This window comes from Lepidochelys kempii, chromosome 3 (assembly GCF_965140285.1).
Source record: "Lepidochelys kempii isolate rLepKem1 chromosome 3, rLepKem1.hap1, whole genome shotgun sequence".
Lineage (NCBI taxonomy): Eukaryota > Metazoa > Chordata > Testudines > Cheloniidae > Lepidochelys > Lepidochelys kempii.
The window spans coordinates 37,462,401-37,474,456 of NC_136382.1; the positions used below are offsets into that span (position 1 = coordinate 37,462,401).

The 12,056-nt window shown below is 46.1% G+C and overlaps 1 protein-coding gene across 9 annotated transcripts in view; it reads left to right on the top strand.

The window, feature by feature from the left end:
- MYT1L (myelin transcription factor 1 like) overlaps positions 1 to 12,056 on the top strand; it is a 380,619-nt gene that overhangs the window by 79,988 nt on the left and 288,575 nt on the right. Inside the window, exon 2 of one of the 9 annotated variants that reach the window (XM_073336127.2) lies at positions 377 to 498. The exons of the other annotated variants lie outside the window; for them this stretch is intronic. The gene's annotated coding sequence lies outside the window, so the exon portion shown is untranslated. The remainder of the gene's footprint in view (positions 1 to 376; positions 499 to 12,056) is intronic. 9 annotated transcript variants of the gene reach the window in all.

Sequence of the window (12,056 nt, forward strand, 5' to 3'; positions counted from 1 at the left end):
CTCCCCACAGGAACCTTGTGGACCAGGTTTCAAGACCTGTGGCTCAAGATCCTCTGCTTAAGAGACAAGGCAGTAGACTGAGTAACTAATTTAAGAAGGAAAATAGCCAGTGTGCATTTTATCTGGGCAAAAAAATGGAGGCTACCTTTCAATGCCCCATACTGTTTGAACCTCTCTGCAGTTTTTGCCATAGTTGACTGCCAAGTCCTGAAGACCATCCTACATGTTACAGCAGGAATAGACCGCACAGGACTGTAATAACTCCAGTCACTCCTTTCCACCTAAAGAGTGGTGATGGGTGCAACTGCTCCTCTTCTCCAAGGGCTCTCACCTTGTAAGGTGCACAGATATTTATCCTCTTTTTCCTCTTCTTCAGCATCTACATAAGACCACTTGGAGAGGGTTCACTGCCAAGGAGACATCTGCGACACCCAGACACATAGCTCATTTTCCACAGATGCAGCCACCAACCTCACTAAGATGACATATTGCCTACAGGTAGAATTGGTTGGGCCTTTTCTGACAAATTCCTTTTTTGATGGAAAATATGGTTGATTTTGGAGAAAAGTTTTTGATGAAATAATGTCAATTTTGAAAAAAAATCCATTGGGAGAATCTAAATAGAATATTTCTTTTCCATTGGATTAACCCTATTTGAAACATTTTGTTTTGTCAAATTGAACTATTTTGTTTCAGATCAGTTTGACATTAATTGGTGTCTGCCTGAACGTGTTTCAGTACCTCAGGGGAATTTTAGTTTTGGTGTCCCCATTCTTTGCTCTGAGATGGGCTCCCAGGCTGGAATACATCTCATGATGCACAGCAGTCTCTCCTCTGGCTTGAGCTAATATAGCACATTGTGTGAGTTCCATGACCACAATGCAATGCATCATGGGAGAATTTCTAATTTTCAGTCCGATCTACCTGCAAGACTTCAGGAACTGGTGAAGAACAACTGGATCAAATTTACCGGGGCAAGACCAGATTAATGCTATTTGGGAAAGAGAAGCTCTTTCCACAGACAGACAGAATTACTCTTGTACAGAAGACAACTTCCTACTTTCCATCCAAATGGCTTGAAACCTTGTGTCCTGTTTGCCAGAAGCTAGGAATGGGTTACGGGATAATTACCTGTTTTGTTCACTCCCTCTGAAGCACCTGGCATTGGCCACTGTCAGAACACAGGATACTGGGCTGGAGGGACCATTGGCCTGACCCAGTATGGCCATTCTTATTTTCTTATGTTGAACTCTTCACTAAACCTAGCTAATTAGGTAGCATAAGTAGTGAAAAAGTATCTCTCCACTTTCTGCTAGCTAGGGTGCCATTTCTTCTGAGATGAGGATCTGGTCAGAGAGATCCATGTATTTGTCACCACCACACACACACACACACACACACACACACACACACACACACACACACACACACACACACACACACACACACACACACACACACAATATTACCAGAACTGTGGGCAAAGGGAATATTATTTTTAGCTGTAAAACCCCCCAAACATACGTTTATAGCAAGAATGAATATGAAAATACATTCATTAGCACAATACATGCATTTTCCACTTTTTATCCAAAACAAACCTTAAATGGCAGTCTGAGGAAGAGATTCAGACACAAGAACTCCAAATCTTCCCTCTCCAGCTTCTTTAACTCGTAAGATGAACACAAACCCACTTTGTGGATTTACATTTGTTTGTACCCATACGCTTTCTTATATGGTTTTGTCTGTGCAGGTGTCTGAGTCACAGAAGAATGTGATTAGGAAGAAAAGTATATGCTACGCTACTAGAGTGCGTGAACTGTCTTTGTACATTGCCTAGCACAGTGGGCTCCTGGTCCATGACTAGGACTCCTAGGCACTATGATAATACAAATAATAAAGAATAATAAAATAAATGTCAAAGGCTGGGAAATTAGTATGGACCTCAAGCGACATTAGAGGAAATGGTGCTTATATATATGGATGAAGATATGGGCATACAATTCAGTATGCTTTATCCTCCACTGCTACAGTGATCAAAGGATGATCATTTAAGACTTCTGCAGCATTCACCAGGATTTCAAACTGTTTCTCATTTTCCTAGCTAGTGGAAGTATGAAAACGAGGATGGCATGAGATGAGACTGAAGCTTACAGGGGAAAAAAGAGCCTGGTTAGTTATAGTCACATTGTTCTTTGTCCTCTGGGGCATTAGTTTTACTCAGTCCCACTGAACCCATCAAACTTCATCCACTGCCATCTGTTCAGCAGAAACAGCTTTGCCTCTCTCCTACCCTAGTCTGCATTGTTGCCATTGCTATGAACCTCAGCTTTTAAATAACAGAGTTTGTTGTGATTACATTAAATATACCCTGGGTTGCAACAGTCAAGCTGAAGCATGAGCCAAAAAATGCTATCTGATTCTAAGATGTGATGGGTGGTAGGCCTTAGCTTGAATCATGATAGGGGGGAAGGGGAGAGAGACAGTTAGCTTTACCCTTGCATTTTCAGGTTTTTGTCCCTTTGTGTCTGAACATATATACTCTTTCTCTCTCTCTCTCTCAATTTAATTTCCTTTTTAAAATATGTAAAGAGAGGTCCAAATCATGATTCCATTGAAGTCAATGACAAAACTCCTTTTCATCTTAGTTCTATATCTTATAGACACCTTTCTGGCCCAGGGGGTAATTACATACTGAAATTCTGACCTTTAGAACATGAGAACTCCTTTTGAGTCCTATCATGTAAAGATGTAATTGGGCCATAATAAGCATATACAAATTTATGGAAGAAACTTGACTGAACACTTCTGATAGATCATTTTGAAACTTGAATATCTCTGTCATTATACAAAATTTGTATTTTTAAAAAATTTCCTAAAGTAATTATAACACAATCCTATCTCGACAATGCTAGGAATTCATAGGAATTCTTATTTAACTGGATGTTTCTGATAGACCCAACACATTTTAGGCAAACTTTTGCTGTAGGTGACATAATTGACCAAAATCTAACTCACCTTTATAGCCAAGGTTTTCTAAAGTGGCTCGTGATTTTCGGGTGCTTCAGTTCTTAGGTGCCCAACCTAAGACACTGCAAGGAATTTTATTTTCAGAAGTGACGCTTGGCATGTTCTAAAACTCCCTTTTAAAGTATCTTGAACTGGGTACCCATGATTGAGGCATTGAGAATCACTAATCACTTTTGGAAATATTGATTTTTAAAATTAAATCTGCCTTTGGTGTTCAGAAACTCTCTTACCCCTTTGTATCATCACTCCTTATGGACTGATTCTGCATTCCTTGTGTACTAAAAAAAAACACCATTGACTTGGGTAGGAATTTTGAGTAGCAATGAATGCAGTACCAGTCACTTAATATTTTGCACTTACGCAGGGCTTTTCATGTGAAGATTTTAAAGTATGCTAGAACCATTAATTAAGCCTCACTTTATCCCTATAAAGGAAGATTTTTTTGTACATGTTTTACAGATGAGGACATTGAAGTTAAGTGACTTGCCCACGTTCTTGAAGTCATTCATTTGTCAGTCTTGGCTTGCTGTTCAAATATGAGACCACACTGCCTCCCAGGTTCCAGTGGATTTTGCTACAGTCTCAACTATAGGAATATATGGCTCCTATAATGTAAACCACATTTCCATGAAAATTATTTTTAGAACAGCAGCCACCCTCTAACTACATTTTTTTCCCAAGTATAGCAGCAATTTTAATGTTGGCTAAACAATATTGCCACTGTTTTCTGTGTGTGCTGTCTATAGAAATTATACGGTGAAATATGTCCTTTCTATTTTTTTCATGTTTGTTTTTTTAAGTTTAAACACATAGTGGGTTTTTAAAAGGCATTTAAGAAGGTATGGGCAAACAATTCAGTATTAAAAGTAATTTCAGATCTGTATTGATGTGTTTCCAGTGTTACAATTGGAGAACTACTTTTGTTTACAGCATTTTAAACAATAGCAGTGCAATTCTATAACTTAAATGCTCTCTGGTACTATTGTTGTTCAAATATGTTGTGTGTTGGTTATCACAGTTCTCTTTCGAGTGTTCGCTCATGTCGATTCCAGTCTAGGTGCGCGTGCGCCTATATGCGCAGTCGTCAGAGATTTTTGCCTTAGGAGTATTCGTAAGCTTGGTTGTGGCACCCCCTTGAGTGCCACGCTTATGCGCCGGTATATCAGGCGCCACAGGCCCTACACCCTCTCAGTTACTTCTTACCACCCATGGTTGTTAGTCAGAGTGCATTTCCTTGCATAGCAAGGGCTAGCAGTTTTCTTTTTTACTGACTTTGAGCCTTAGGGCCTCGTACATAGTTTGTCTTCAGTAGTTAGCATTAAGTAGCTGTTAAGTGTAGCTGGTAGTTAGAGTCCCAGGGGGACTTCACCCCAGGCGGGGCGTTCCCTGGTCTCCAGGGTTTAAGCCCTGCACCATCTGTAACAGGCCTATGCCTGTAAGTTACCCCCTTAGCAGCTGCCTCAAGTGTTTGGGGGAGTCACATGTGAGAGACAAGTGCCATGTTTGTAAGAACTTTCGGCCGAGCATGCAGAAAGAGGGGGATATTCATTTACGGGCTCTCCTTGTGGAGTCCGCCCTTCGTCCGGTTTCCAAGCAGTCCTGGCAGGATTCACTGAGCACCTCGGCATTGGTGAGCAGTGTGCCCCTGGCACCGGGCTCTGCCTGGCACCATTCCCCATTGCCAGTACCCAAGAAGAAGGCGAGAAAACATGGCTTCCCAACACCAAGAAGAGCTAGGGGTCATTGGGCAAAGGACCTGCTTCGGGCCGAATGGCCACTCCAGAGCCATGTATTCGTGCTTCTTCAGTCAGGTCTGTTAGCACCTTTAAAGGTCTTCCTCAGATTCTCAGGAGCAGCATAGGATCTAATCCCCTGATGGCACCAATGCCTTTGCGAGCTCCCCCGGCACCGAGAGAGCAAAGGCCTCCATCCGCGATACCGATGCAGAAAGTGCCCCAGGAATTGGCAAAAGCTCCCCACGAGGACAAGCCAGCCATTAAGATTCCTCAGGGAGCAGTGGAGCACCACCAATTCCGTGAGATGAAGCGCGCTCTCCACCTCCACATTGCGGTCTCTGGGATCGCTACCCAGATCCACTGGGGCTGGCCCTTGGTCACCAGCACCGTGATTGTGGTCCCTGCCATCTCAACATGGATTGCTTAGAGGGAAGCACCAGTCTCTGTACTACTGGCACTGCTCGCCCTCACACCAGTCATCCTCTCGACACCTGTCCTGGTCACCTACCCCATGGGGGCACTCTATGACCCACCTCTGGTCTCCTGGCATTCTCACCGGTCCCCTTGATACCGGTACCAGTCCCCTCACTCCAGGCACCGGTCTCCAACGGCGATGGTCAGCAAACAGACTCAGGCATCTACGGCCCCACCATGGTCACCGGAAGGGGATTCTTCCGGCACGGAAGGACAGTTCAGCCCCTTGCCTAGACCCCATTGGCGCAAATGGGCACCCAAGGTTGTGTTGACATCGGCGCAGTGGCAGCCCGGCCAGTGGCCAGCACAGTGGTCTTTTTGGAGCACATGGGGAGTGCCGGTCATTGTGATGCCCCCTTTGCACTGCTCATCTGCCTCTGCCTCAGAGGAACAGCTGGTGGCACTGACAGCACCGGGCTCAGTGCAGGAGGCATGCTCAGAGGCCGAGGCAGAGGAGACTATACCCACTCCTAAGTCTCCCTCTTCCACAGGGAAAGATGACCTTGGGATTCCCCTGGTGGCACAGTCCTCATCTTCATCCCCTGACAAGGCGGCCGCGGGGCCAGCCCACCAGATGATTTTAAGGCTCAATAGGTCCTGCTTCGTTGGGTGGCTGAGAACTTTGGCCTGGAGGTGGAGGAAATGGCTGAGCAGGCAGGAACCTTGTACAATGTCCTGTTAACCAGTACCCCGTCCCGTGTTGCACTACCAGTGCATGACGGTGTCCTCAAGATTGCCAAGGTCCTCTAGCAAACTCCTTCCTTCCCATCTCAAAAAGGACCGAAAATAAATACTTTGTCCCAGCCAAAAGGTTTGAATACCTTTACACCCACCCTCCTCCAGGCTCGCTGGTGGTTTCTGTGGCCAGTGAGAAAGACAGACAGGGGCATACCATCTTGACTCCAAAAAATAAAGAGGCCAAAAGATTGGACCTGTATGGGAGAAAAATTTACTCAACGGCCAGCTTGCAGTTCCAGGTGGTGGATCATCTGGCCTCCTGGGCTGATACAATTTTAGTGTATAGGACTCCCTCCATAAGGTTTGGCCCACAAATTTGACACCCTGGTAGAGGAGGGCACTGCGGCTGCTAGGTGCTCCCTCCAAATGGTGTGAGACGCAGTGGACTTGGCAGCCAGGGTGGTCACTTCAGCGGTGGTTATGAGGTGCAGCTCCTGGCTTCAGACCTCCGGACTCTCCCAAGAAATGCAGACCTCTATCCAGGGCCTCCCATTTGATGGGAACGGTCTCTTTTCAGACCAGACGGATGTGAGGCTGCATGGACTAAAGGACACTAGGACCACCCTTTGCTTGCTGGGCATGCATATACTGCAGTTGGCACGTAAGCAGTTCCGGCCACCCCCACCACCAAGACCGTGGCAACCTCATCAGGGCCTGCATGGAGAAGGGATAGAGACACGAGTTTTAGTCATCACTCACCTGCGCAGCCCGGCCCGGAATAGTATTCCGGGGGCCAGAAGCACCCATTTCGAAGGTACACTCAAGAGCAATGCCCCATTCAATTCCCTGGATCCACCTTATTCTTTCCTCGATCAACTTCGCCCTACTGTTTGGCCTGGTCGCGGGTCACCTCGAAGCTCTGGGTACTGGACATAGTATCTCCGGGCTATTCCCAGCAGTTTTTGGCTGCTCCTCCCTCCACCTGCCCTCTTCCCCATCCCTCTTCAGGGGCCCTTCTCATGGGCAAATCCTTGTTCAGGAGGTCAAAAACCTCCTGTGCCTGGTGGCAGTGGAAGAGGTTCCTCGGGAAGGAAGGAAAGGGGTTCTACTCCCGCTACTTCCTAATCCCGAAGGCAAAAGAGGGCCTCAGACCCATCCTGGACTTGCGTTGCCTCAAGAAGTGGAAGTTTTGCATGGTCTCCCTGGCCTCCATCATCCCTGACCTAGATCCAGACAACTGCTACACCGCCCTCGACTTCAAGCATGCTTATTCCCAGGTCCCAAACACTTCCTCCATTTCATAGTGGGCGGGTGCCATTTTCAATTCCCTCACTGCCCTTTGGCCTCTCATCAGCCTCAGGGTGTTTACAAAATGCATGGCGCCAGTGGTGGCTTACCTGAGATGTTGAAGGGTCCAGGTTTTCCCATATTTCGATGGCTAGCTCATCAAGGGCAGGTCTCAGAAGCAAGTGCAGAGCACCCTCAGTCTGGTGTGTTCCGCCTGCCACGACCTGGGCCTGTCAATAAACAACAAAAAACCCACCTTAACGCCAGTCCCAGACATAGAGTGTATTGGTGCAGTCTTCAACTCCACACGAGCCAGGGCCTTCCTTCTGAAAGTACGTTTTCAAGCCATGTTGGACCTTATCTCCCATGTACCTTATCTCCCATTCACCACAGCCCACACCTGCCTGTGGCTGATGGGCCACATGGCCGCATGCACTTACGTGGTCAGCCATGGTCGGATCATGTTGTCCCTGGATTGGTGGTTGAACTCTGGGTCAGTGTTGGAGGGAGTCCCCTTCGCAACCCCATCCCTGTCGCTGACCCTGGTCTCTGATGCCTCGGACCTAGGCTGGGGAGCCCACCTGGGCAAGCTGAGAACCCAGGGTCACTGGCTGTGGGACGATCTGGCCCTCCATGTCAACTTTAGGGAGCTCAGAGCGGTTCGCCTGGTCTGCCAGGGTTTCTTGGCCCACCTGAAGGGCAAGGTGGTGCAGGTCCTGACAGACAATACCACCGCAATATATTACATCAACAGGCAGGGTGGTGACAGGTCTTCAACCCTTTGTCAAGAAGCTCTCTGACTTTGGAACTTTTGTATGCAGCATGCCATTCAGCTGATAGCTGCACATCTTCCTGGAACCAAGAACGTCTTGGTGGATCACCTCAGCAGGACCTTCTCCTCTTGCCATGAGTGGTCGCTCCATCTGGAGGTGGTCCGCATAATCTTCCAGAGGTGGGGGACTCCCCAGGTGGACCTGTTTGCATCCAGGCAGAACAGAAAATGCCACATGTTCTGTTCAATCCAGGGAATAGACAGGGGTTTCCTGTTGGACGCCTTCCTCATTCCAGGGTTGGGAGCGCTGGTGTATGCCTTCCCACCAGTGCTGTTGATTCACAGGGTCCTTGTTAAGATCAAGCCAGATAGGGTGAGGATTATCCTAATAGCCCCCATGTGGCCTCACCAGGACTCGTTCGGCACATTGCTCAGCAGATGCCCCGCTGCAGCTATCTGTTTGGTTGGATCTGCTTTCCCAGAACCACAGCAGCTTTTTGCACTTGAACCTGGTGGTGCTGCACCTGACAGCTTGGCTACTGCATCGCTAAGCGTGGCTGAATGGGCATGCTTGGCCCCTGTTCAGCAGGTTTTGCTGGGCAGCAGGAAAACCTCCACCAGGGCGACCTACCTGGCCAAATGGAAAAAATTCACATGCTGGGCCTCAGAACAGCATATTTGGGCTGAGCAGGCCCCTTTACAGCAGTGCTTCTCAAGCTATCTGATGTGGGGGACTGGCAATTTTTTTTTCCAACGTCCAAGATCAGGGCACTTACTTCAGAGCCGCCCTATACAGTCTTCTACAAGGATAAGGTACAGCTGCGTCTGCACCCTGTGTTTCTGCCCAAGGTCGTTTCCCAGTTTCGTACTTGCCAGGACATATACTTACCCGTCTTCTTTCCAAAGCCTCATGCATCAGGTGAGGTGTGCAGGCTACACACCCTGGATGTCAGGAGGGTGCTGGCCCTCTACTTAGAGAGAACAAAGTCATTCCATAAGTCAACGCAGTTGTTTGTTGCAGTAGCAGATAGGATGAAAGGTCACCCCGTGTCTTCCCAGAGGATTTTGTTATGGATTACGGCCTGCATCCGCTACTGCTATGAGCTGGTGAAGGTGCATCCATCCACGATCATAATGACACACTCAACTATGGCACAGGCATCATCAGTGGCCATCCTGGCAGAGGTGCCAATCCAAGAGATCTACGGGGCAGCTACCTGGTCATCTGTCCGTACATTCACATCTCATTATGCACTTACCCAGCAAGCTCGAAACAACATTGGCTTTGGCAGAGCATTGCTGCAAGCCGCACAACTGTGAACTCTGAGCCCACCTCCGTGGATACTGCTTGTGAGTCACCTAGAATGGAATTGACACGAGCAAGCACTCGAAGAAGAAAAAACGGTTACTCACCTTTTTCATAACTGTTGTTCTTCGAGATGTGTTGCTCATGTCCATTCCATTACCCGCCCTCCTGCCCCTCTGTCAGAGTTGTTGGCAGGAAGGAACCGAGAGGGCATAGGGCCAGCGATGCCTGATGTACTGGCGCATGAGCGTGGCACTCAATGAGGCGCCGCAGCTGACCCTACGGATACTGCTAAGGCAAAAATCTCTGACGACTGTGCACTTAGGTGCACACACATCTAGAATGGAATGGACGTCTCAAAGAACAACAATTACGAAAAAGGTGGGTAACCATTTTTTATCCTTTGTTGTGGCAGTGCAATGCAGAAAGTTACAAATTGAGGTCTTGCGCCTGGCCTCCACTACATCAAGGTAGTTAAGTGTGTGCCTAACTTCAAGCACAAAAGCAGTCTCACTGAATTAATGTGCTTAAAGTTAGGCATATAGTTAAGAACCTTTCTGAATCAGCACCTTTGCCTCCTGCTTCCAAATCAACTATGGAGTCAACATACCTGTCTCCACAAGGCTTATGTTGCTTTGTGGTGACCCTCTCAGGCAGACACATGGAACAATGCTGATGGTCTTCAGAATGAGCTATATCTAATTCCATATCTCCTTCTGCCATATACTTAGACAATAGAGTTAAAAGAAGGAAAATAGAGTTTCATAAATGGTGAGAGAAATCCCAAGGGGAAAATTTTGTAACACGATAGTTAGTATGCAAGTATTTCAGTAACATTATATATTATATTCAGTTTTTATTTTGGTCCTTTGTTTCCTTAGTTCCCCTCCTGTTGTATAACTGCCCTGTCAAAGCAACTCTCTTTCAAAAGGGCTTCACCCCACACTGCACCACTTTTAACTGTCACGTTCTTGTCATGTCTTAAAAAACCTAAAATTGGAAGTGTTTTAATTCCCTCAGTTTAGATTGTTTAATACGAAGTAGAAAGAACACAAATGTGGGTGAAGCATGACTGAAAGGCAGGACCTCACTGATGTGGGCAGAGGTAAAGAAAAGACAAGAGAAAAGAAGAAAAGTAAGTGTGTTGTGTGTGTATATATATATATATATACACGCCATTTTAAAAGGAAAATTATTGGCTTGGCTATGTCTTTCTGTAGCATTTTGATCATAGGAAGCTAGATTTAATTTTCATCTTGAAATAGGAACAACTGTACTGGGGAAATTAAACACCTCTGAATTTAGTTGTATTTTACACAAGTAGAACATTAATGGTTCAGAAATCGCTGTAAGACTGCTGCGAGCCAAACCCCTATAAGTGCTGAAGGAGGGATCTCAACAGGAGAGATGTCCAGCAAACATTAAGAAAAAAATCTACTCATAAAAATACATGGATTTTTTTAAAAAATTCAAACTATTTGGTGTAATGCTGTTTAAGTAGGAGCTTTGAATGAGTAAGAAATGCAGAGTGGGTAATTTTTCAGTAGTGCCTAAGACGCATTTTCTGAAGTGACTTAAGCACTTAGGAGCCTAACTCCCCTTGACTTTCAATGGCTGTATCTTTATTGCCAAAAAAGGTGCGTGTTTTTACAGTGACATAACTAACGCACATTAGCGATCTCACTGTAAAATTCTAGTGGAGACATGGCCTGGGTAGTTTTTACCTCAATGTAGATATGAAATACCAGCGTAAGGCAGGGGGGAGCGGTTGACCTGGTGAGCTACACTGAGGTAAAAACTACCTAAGCTTGTCTCTGCTAGCTTTTTTTTTTTTTTTTTTTTTTTTTTTTTTTTTTTGGCCGGGGAGGGCACTGTGAAGACATAGCCAGTGAGATTTAGGCTTCTAAGTGCTGAGGTCACTTTTGAAAATGGGACTTGGGCATAACCCATCACAGGAGCCTCTGAAGAAGCCACCTAATGTGCTGAGATACCAGTGAGTCTACCTGTTCTGATCAGCATGGGCCCCCTTTAATCTGTCTTGCTGAGCCAGGCTATTAAAGCCTCCTCTAACACACACACAGACACACACGCGTGCTGGACTACACCCAGCTGCAGATCAGCTCTGGGAAGACTCAATTTAAGGGACTTGCTCCAACACTCACTCCTTTTAAGGGGTACAAACCCAAAGGTTTTATGAAATTTGCCCCCTCTCTCAATGTGGAGAGAAATTACAGAAACTGGGTTTAATAATAAACAAAACAAATTTTATTAACTATAAAAGGCAGATTTTAAGTGATAAAACGGGTAACAAACAGAACAAAGCAGATTACTAAGCAAATGAAATCAAACGTGCAAACTAAGCTAATTTCACTAAAGAACTTGGTTACAAAGAGTATTTCTCACCCTAGAGATTGTTGCAGGCAGGTTGCAAAGTTTCTGTGGTTCAGAGTTCCAGTTATATTCCTTGTCAGACTGGACCCCTGTCTCAGTCTGTACTCCCCCCTTGCCTTCCCTTCAGGTGGCTTTTGAAGTCTTTCTTCTTGGGCAGACAGGCCATGGAGAGGAGGAGTCCCGTTTGCCTTCATCCCCACCCTTAAATAGGATTTACATAAGATGGGAATACTTTGTTTCCCAAACTTGAACCCCCACCCTGCTTCCCTTCAGTGGAAAGTTACAGGAAGTCCCAGGTAATGTTTAGTATCAGGTGACAAGATACTGACATAGTAGTAAAAAGAAAAGGAGGACTTGTAGCACCTTAGAGACTAACAAATTT